The 8,462-nt window shown below is 40.6% G+C and overlaps 1 pseudogene; it reads left to right on the plus strand.

The window, feature by feature from the left end:
• The first annotated feature begins 1,939 nt into the window (after window positions 1-1,939).
• LOC106632821 lies at window positions 1,940-5,334 on the plus strand (annotated as a pseudogene).
• Window positions 5,335-8,462: the final 3,128 nt, after the last annotated feature.

Raw genomic sequence — 8,462 nt, forward strand, 5'->3', positions numbered from 1 at the left:
TTAACTTTAACTAAAACCAGAGTTCATGTCAAATAGTACCAAGACAGAAATATAACATTTTAATATGTCCAAAGATTATTTTCTACGTTTAAAAGGACTACATCTGCACCAGGACAGATATATCAGAAATATACAAAACACATCTAATTTATTGTTAATAAATGAATGTTGATTGATCCAGGCTTTTTTTTAACAGACTTCATAAACTTAAATTGTGTAATAAATTAAGTTTTATAGGAAGACTCAAAACTATTAGAACTTTTGCACCCATCCAGTTGGTTGGCATGTGTACATATCTCCTCACCATCTGGGAGATATCATCTGTGTCATAAATTTACAATATGTCTGACCATCCGGATAACTAAAAACAAGATTATACGAGCGGTTCTACCCACTCAGCTGCACATAATAACCATTTAAATGATACAGCATGAATGCAACAAAAAGACTGCTGTGGAAAAGATATAAATTTAAAGTTGTTGAATGCCCACACAAAAATAAGTTCTTCTCTACTTTTAAAAGAAAATGATGTTGTAGAAAAGCTTACATCATTTGGAAAAGAATTTCTGAGAGTGGGACAATAACAACTGAATGCACAATAATTTGATTTACAATTTATTTTCGGTCTAGTGTAGAGACTTTACTTGATGATCGAAGGGCTCTCCCAAGTGTGTATTTAGTGAGATGGCTTACATTTTTGCTTTCATGCTTTTACATTTCTATAAATGGTTCTTTTCACTGCAGTAATTCTTTCTACTTAGTTTTGGATATGGACCCAAAAACCACAATGTTTAGTGTTTTAGTTAAAGTCTACCATCAACGGGAGAACTAGTTATCTTGACCACTGGGTATCAAAAGCATGTTTTCAGTAGATACTTTTCAAGACAGATTAATCAAAAATATGTCAGTTAACACCATATTAGAAATAGAAATGTATCACAGTGGGTAAAATATCTCATTAGCTTTTTCTTTTGCCAAATTGTATGCATCTAGTCAATAAGCGATCCTAATTGGTCAATCAATAACTGCATGAAAACCATCCCTGCCTGTAGGAAGCTTCGTGTGAAAATTACCTTCGTGCTCAAGTGAAATCAAGAAAACATGCTTCTTTGACTACCACTCATCTCTTAGAGGCCATCATCTCTGCACAGCTCCTTTCTGTGCAGCATTGACTAAAGTGATAATCACAGCATTTCATAGCCACAGGTCAGTACTGAGTGAGACGCCCTAAAGAGACTGTTGTGGTACAGGTTTCAGGCATCTTGTTCTCATTGCCTGCTCTTGTTGTTATCTGAAGTTCTACAAAAAGATTGAAGCTACATGTACGGTGTGCTACCTGGCATAAACTAATTTTATAGCTCCTCTATAAACGGCACCAATTGGCTTTAACACATTGAGTACCGAATACGGTTGTTCGGCAGCACCCTTGGTGTATCTTTCTGCAGCCTGTCCTGATTCTACTATCATCATAATTACATTAACGGCAAAGAGCTAAAATATGCATTTTCTATAAATAATCAACTCTATTAGTCTCACTGATGGTTGAGCTGTGATAGATGTGAGGTGGGAGGAAGCAGAGGAGGGATTTACTTTTTTATCTGGTTTTTTCCAGATAAGAGCAGCTAGGATGTCATGGCGACCGTATCAATCTGGACCCAAGTCAAACATGTTTGACATAATTCAAGAATGCATTTCATGCCATGGCATTCGTCCTGAAAGTAAATTGAGTCTGAACAGCAGGCAGAATAAATACGCCAATCACGGCTTCTGGCAAATTCTATGATTTATGCTTTTCAAACAGGATTGTTTCACATATCAGTTTTTCTACCTTTCCTTTCATGTGCATGCCATGTGTTGAGTTCTGTGGACGTACTACTGTGGTAGGATTCAAGCACAAGGCTTCATGACAGATACTTTACACATGCCAGACTGTTAGACGATGGAAGAACTGTGAGACAACGATAAAATGTTCATATTAAAAGCATTTACCCCTCTCCAGGCGCCAGACTGTCTGACACTGGCTCAAATTGATTCTTAATTGGGTTTGTATGGACCCTGGATCTACTGTTGATGAGCACAGTGAAAAGTGGACAACTACGGCTTCGACTCGTGCTTCGCAGAAACATGATAACACCACGGACCTAACGGAGGGAGAAATTACTTCTTATAGTTCTCGCCTCTCTTTAGAAAAAATGATTGTTATGAAACGGATAATCTGCACATCTTGAGAACAAGTTTAAAAGAATGATCCATCATCCAGACACGGCAGAACAAAGCTACTGACTCAAAGGGATGTCATTACTCATCACAAGTCACAACCAGTTGGCATTAACCAGCTGTGTAGCTAGATGTCTTTTTGGGAGACTTTTTTTTGGGGAGGGGTGAGATGCAATAAATCACTCAGAGTTGCGGTGGAATGCAAGCCAGTCCTCTGGAACAGTTTGGTCTTGGTAGAGGTGATTTTCTGTTTCTAGGCTGACATTCCTCATTACCTATTTTGGCTTGTCTTGCGTGCACACTGACTCGTAGAACATGCTGGTTAAAAACTAAGGATTGAAGGGGAGAGGGACTCGAATGCTCCCCAGTGTACCTCTACCACCACCGTTTCCAATGAAGCTCAGCATGCCTCTATTTGAAGAGGAAGGGAGCAAGGTTATCCCTACCTTTCCCTTACTTGTGTTTTTTTTTTCTTCCCCAGTCACAGAAGAGGCTTGTTACCAGAGCAAGCAGACGTAGTGGAGAGCTGTGCTGCAAAGCTTTATTCGAGCTGAGGGGAGAGTCTGCTGTGGATTAAGCCTTGTCCACAGCCTGGTCTGGTCTTAATTTCACTGCTTTTGTTCAGTCAGACTGGAGGGGTGCTTCTGATTACTGCCTATACCTTTGAAGAGTCACTGCAATTAATACATTTCAGGATTTACTAATAATAACAGTAAAGCATTAGTATAGGATTATTTTTAGATTATTTAATGACAGTTTGAAATATCTCATTGGGCTACATTTAATTGACTTACAGGAATAATCAGAATCAGTGGAGACTAAGATACCATTGCATTAGGCTTAAATGCAAACCTATCCTCATATGTTACATTAAACTGCACATGTCATCAGAATCGATTGAGTCATATTTTTTTGTGTGTGTTTGTAATTAAGCTGAACTTCATATATCTAGAGGTCATAAATTCAACTAAGGTTAATGGCCTGTATCATTGCACAAACTGGTAAATGTGTATTGCTTACTAATACGTGACTAGCATTTTCAGTTTTGAGTTGAGTTGCTGGTAATTGGAGTGGCAGACAGTCAAATAAGCACCACTGACATGTAATGTATTATGTACCTGGCAGCAGCAAAGTGAAATACAGTTAATGTTACTAATTCTTAACATGTTCATTTTTGGAGATGACAGGAAACCTTGGAGACAGCAGGGGGAAGACACAAAGCAAATGGCTTCAGGGTGGATTCAAACCCAGGCCTCTGCAATATCCTTGCAGCATATGAATCGCCTGCTCAACCCAGCAAGCTAGACCAACACCCTTTTTTGTGGAACTTTCGATTTCAATTCAACACATACTGTGCTCTTATATATAAAATTGATCTGAATGGCCCACCATAGCCAGTAATGAACTGGACTATAAAACTAATAACGCATAAACCACCTGTGCTTATCTGTTTGTGTATATATTTGATCCATGCACAATAAATATAAAATATCAATGGACAATAGCTAACATACACAGCCACTGGCCAGTTCATTAGTTACACCTGTTCAACTGCTCATTATGCAAATATCTAATCAGCCAATCACATGTTCGCAACTTCATTTTCCATCTGCTGAAGTTCAATCTGAGCATGAGAATGGGGAAGAAACACGATACAAATGACTTTGAATGTGGTGTGGCTGTTGGTGACAGACAGGCTTATCTGCTGGGATAACCATCTCTAGGGTTTACAGAAAAAGATCCAGAAAAGAGAAAATATCGACTGAGTGGCAGTCCTTAGGGGGAAAATGCTTTGTTGATGTCAGAGGTAAGAGGAAAATGGTCGGACTGCATAAAGCTGATAGGAAGCCAACAGTAACTCAGATAACAACCAAGTACGCAAAAGAGTATCTCTAAATGCACAGTACATTGAACCTTAAGGCAGATAGGTTACAGCAGCAGAAGACCACACTGGGTGCCATCCCTGTCAGCTAACAATAGGAAACAGGCATAGTTTGGTGTTCAGATAGATAGATCCATACTTTATTCATCCCCAGAGAGAATTTCAGAAATTCCAACAGTATCCCCAAATATGCTAGACATAAACAACACATAAGTATAATAGCATGCTAATAAATACACATTATGAAGTTAAAAACTGAGTCTTGATTTCCAGTGCAAGTCAGATAGCACAGCTCCTCTACGACAACGTCACCAGTTCAGTCCGATGCGCCGCTGGACTATCACCTCCCCTCCCAGTTAGTGTTGGTGTCCACCAAGGATCAGCTCTGTCACCCCTCCTCTTCATTCTATGTATGGATACCATCACGGCCAACCTCCAGTTACCTCATCCATGGTCTCTCCTCTTTGCCGATGACATATTCCTCGCCAGCAAAGACAGAGAAGAGACCCAAACGCCGACTCAACACTGGTTCGATGAATATGGTATGCGGCTCAACACGAAAAAAAAAAAACAAATACCTGGAAGAAGGCCCCCAAACTGATGGCACCATCATAATTGACAACGAAAAGTTGAAGAAGACAGAAGAGTTCCGCTACTTGGGCTCAGTCATCTGCTACGATGGAAATATCACCTCCGATGTCCGAGCACGAATAAATGCAGCCTGGTTAAAATGGTGACAGGTCACTGGTGTCCTTTGCAACAGAAGAATGCCAGATCAACTCAAAGGAAAAATCTACAAAACAGTGGTCCGCCTTATAGCCCTGTACGGCTCCGCATGTTGGCCCGCATTGACCACACATGAACAGGCCCTAAACACCATGGAGATGCGCATGCTCCGATGGAGCCTGGGAATTACAAGACGGGACCGTGTTACGAACAAAGACATACGGAAGCGACTAGGCGTAGCCCCAATTAAGGAAAAGATGCTTGAGTCTCTGAGTCGCCTGAGGTGGTATGGACACGTGATTCAAAGCGATGAGAACTCTAGCAAAAACGGCTATGACGATCGACCCAGAAGGATGCTGGCCTCGAGGCAGACCGAAGATAGGATGGAGAAAATTAAGGAGGACATTAAGACCGTCAACACATCACCTGAGGATGCCTTGGACAGAACCAAATGGAGAAACCTTTGCCAAAGAGCGGATCCTGCACCAGCGGGAACAACGCCAGGATGAAGAAAGAAGCCAGATAGCACAGTCAGAATTTGGCACAAACAGCATGAAAGTGTGGATTTGTGCTGTCTTGTATCAACAGTTTAGGCTCATGGTGATGTAACGATGTGGGTGACATTTTTGGCACACTTGGGGCCCTCAGTATCAACTGAGCATTGTTTAAACAATATTGCTGCTGACTATCTCCATATACCCATCTTCTGTTGGCTTCTTACAGCATAATGTCACATAATCTCAAACTGGTTTCTTGAACATGGCATTGAGTTGTATTGTACTTACCTGACTTCCACAGTCAAGAGATTTTTGGGATGTGGTGTAATTGGGAGATTCCCATTATGGATGTACAACTAAGAAATCTGCAACTGTGTGATGCTATCACGTCAACAGGAACCAGAATCTCTGAGGAATGTTTCCAGCACCTTGTTGAATCAGTGCCATAAAGAATTAAAGCAGTTCAGGAGGTAAAAGGGTCCCAACCTGGTACTAGCAAGTTGTAGTAAGCAAACTGGCCAGGGAACATTATATGAAAATAATGGATTGTTTTAAAATGTGTAAAACTGCTTGACAAATATTTGTAGCACAACTTTGAGCTATAAGTCACCAAAAGTGGCCTGGAAGAGTAATAATACATTACAAGACGACACAAGTGTGATTGCTGGAACAGGAATAAAGCAATGTTTTGCCTTTTAAAACAATCAAAAAATGAAGCCACACTTTGGAACTGGTCCATGACTCAGCCACTTGCTTTCTGAAGTGTCTACATTGCAATCTCGCCTTGTAGGTGTCATAAATTGGCCCAGGCACCCTGGGCTTAGCTGAGTGCCGGGGTGGTCCTCCACCAGCCCCATCTCAGGGTGGGCTAGCGTCAGCCTGCAGGCCCAGAGGGCTCGTCAATGTCACTTTGCTGCTGCTATTCTGGTCACAGAGTGGAGAGGAGTAAGTGGGTGAGTGTTTGGGTAGGACTCAGAAAAAAAGAAGAACCTGTTGCAAGCGAAGGTATGTTCCAAGCACATGGTGGTCTATTCATTTTCAAAGCACTGAGATGCATTTAAAGCCAGAGCAGAGGAATTTACAAGTCGAGACTGCAAAGTGCTTCTGTTTGAAGAATGGGATTTAAAAACTAGTATTGAAAGAATGTCATGTGTGAAATGCAAAAACCTGGAGTGACGGATCTGGTAAACTGGTTGTAAGAGAGTCACAGTCTCAACCACTGATCCCTAAGCCTTCTTAATCAAGACTCACATTTTGACAGCTTTTTGTTTTATCTTTCCTTTAAAATGTTATTATTCTTAAAAACAGTAATTGGATACATATGATTGTTGCCAATAAACAAGATTTTAGTGTTTCCCAGCAATGGGATTTTTGTTACATTACCCAGTATTTAAGCCATTTTTCAACTAGACTAAACAAAGGAGCTAAGTAATCCCAAATGTCCAGATGTTTTAAGCCTTCCATTATAATTCTCTCAGTTGTCAGTGTTGCAGATTTTCAAAAGGGAGGGTGGTATGTTATAACATATTAATTCACATGCAAATAACAAGTAATAAAACTGCCAAAACAAATGTGTTTTCTAAATCAGTTGGAAATTAGCATTAACAAATTGCAAGATCTTATGTGCAGTGCATTTCTTTGAAGTCTGCAGAAAGAAAATTCCTATGTTATGCGATAACCAACACCCTATTGCAGGATGTGACCACTCCTTTCTTTATAACCCATAAATAAGAAGATTGTGATCTATTTGTTCCTTTATATCCCTCTTCTGGTTCTGTGACATTCTTAGATCCTTTGTGTAAAGTCAAATTTGGCTTTCTTTTATACTTTATTGCATTCCTTCTCTAACCAAATTCCTCTTGTGCTTTAATGGGTAGATGCTCCTCTGTATTTTCACTGAGCAAAAGCTGCTCCTGCCAGATTTGTGGCCTGTTGCGGTCCAAAAGAACAGCACCACAGGGAACTTCAGAAAAACTCACTCAAATTTCAGTTTTTGAAATACAGTCGTGCCTGGGGGGCGAGAGCATCTCCCAGCCCAATATTTCAAATGAGAGATGGAGTGCTACTCTGTTCTGAATAGAAGGCAAAATGGCCTCACGCAGGATAAAGTACTAAATAACACGAAGCACCATGTAGGATAGGCTAGCTGCGTGGTTACAGGCTGACACTTAAGTAACCCCTTGACAGGTGCTGAAGTCTTACGTGTCTGAATGGCAGCTTAAGAGTTTTCTGCCTTTTACAAGCCCAACCTTGGTTTATTCACCCAACACATGGATGGCTTTTATGGTGCTCAGGCAAATGGCATAGCACAATGGCGCTAAAGGTGCACAGAATGAAAAAAAAAAATTCTGCATTTCTGGTAAGACATAACTGTCTAAAGCATGAGTTGTTCAGTATGCATTATGTCTCCTAACTTTAACAAAGAATTTATTTTAACCCACCCCATGAGTCCATTTCAGCAAAGCTTTTTTTTCTTCTTCTCTAGGCCAAAGCAAAATACCATAACAAAATGAGATGCCTGAAAACATACCAAAAGATACCTGACCTACCTACTAACTATGTGAAGTTAACTTATCTGGCCTTGTGAATATGTGAATATTGTGGTAACAATGCAGGATCAATGCAACCATCTGGTAACAATTGGCTGTGAAGGAAAAATGAATATTACCTGACTGCAAGTGGCTGCTGGAGGACAATGGCAGTTGCTGCAAAGAATTTTCTAAAATCCCAGTCATGCGGCACAACAAATGGGTCAGGTTCTCCAACCAGTTAGCAAAAACTTCCTAATGATCGCTTTGGTTTCTAGCATGTTCCTGTAGTAGTTTGAATAGAAGTGGTGGGCTTTTCTACAAACAATGGCCAGCCACTCTCCGAGCTGTAGTGAAACTGTGAAATGTTGGCTCCAGTGTTGAAGACTAACCTTCTCCATTTCTGGTTTGTGTCCCACTTGTTCAGGTTTTACAACTGCTCAGCTAGTAGTTAGGAAGTATTCCATATATAGGTAGCCTTGGCAATCTGCTAGCAATCAAAGCAATCACTTGAAGGTTTTGGATGCAGCACCTTCGTTGCATTGGATTTTACCCAGTAAATGCCAGCAATCTCCAGGTGCCACTGCCAACCAGTTGGGGAATACACAGTGG

The sequence above is a fragment of the Haplochromis burtoni genome, unplaced genomic scaffold, assembly GCF_018398535.1.
Source record: "Haplochromis burtoni strain Fernald_Lab_line unplaced genomic scaffold, NCSU_Asbu1 Contig_3, whole genome shotgun sequence".
In the NCBI taxonomy this organism is placed as follows: Eukaryota; Metazoa; Chordata; class Actinopteri; order Cichliformes; family Cichlidae; genus Haplochromis; species Haplochromis burtoni.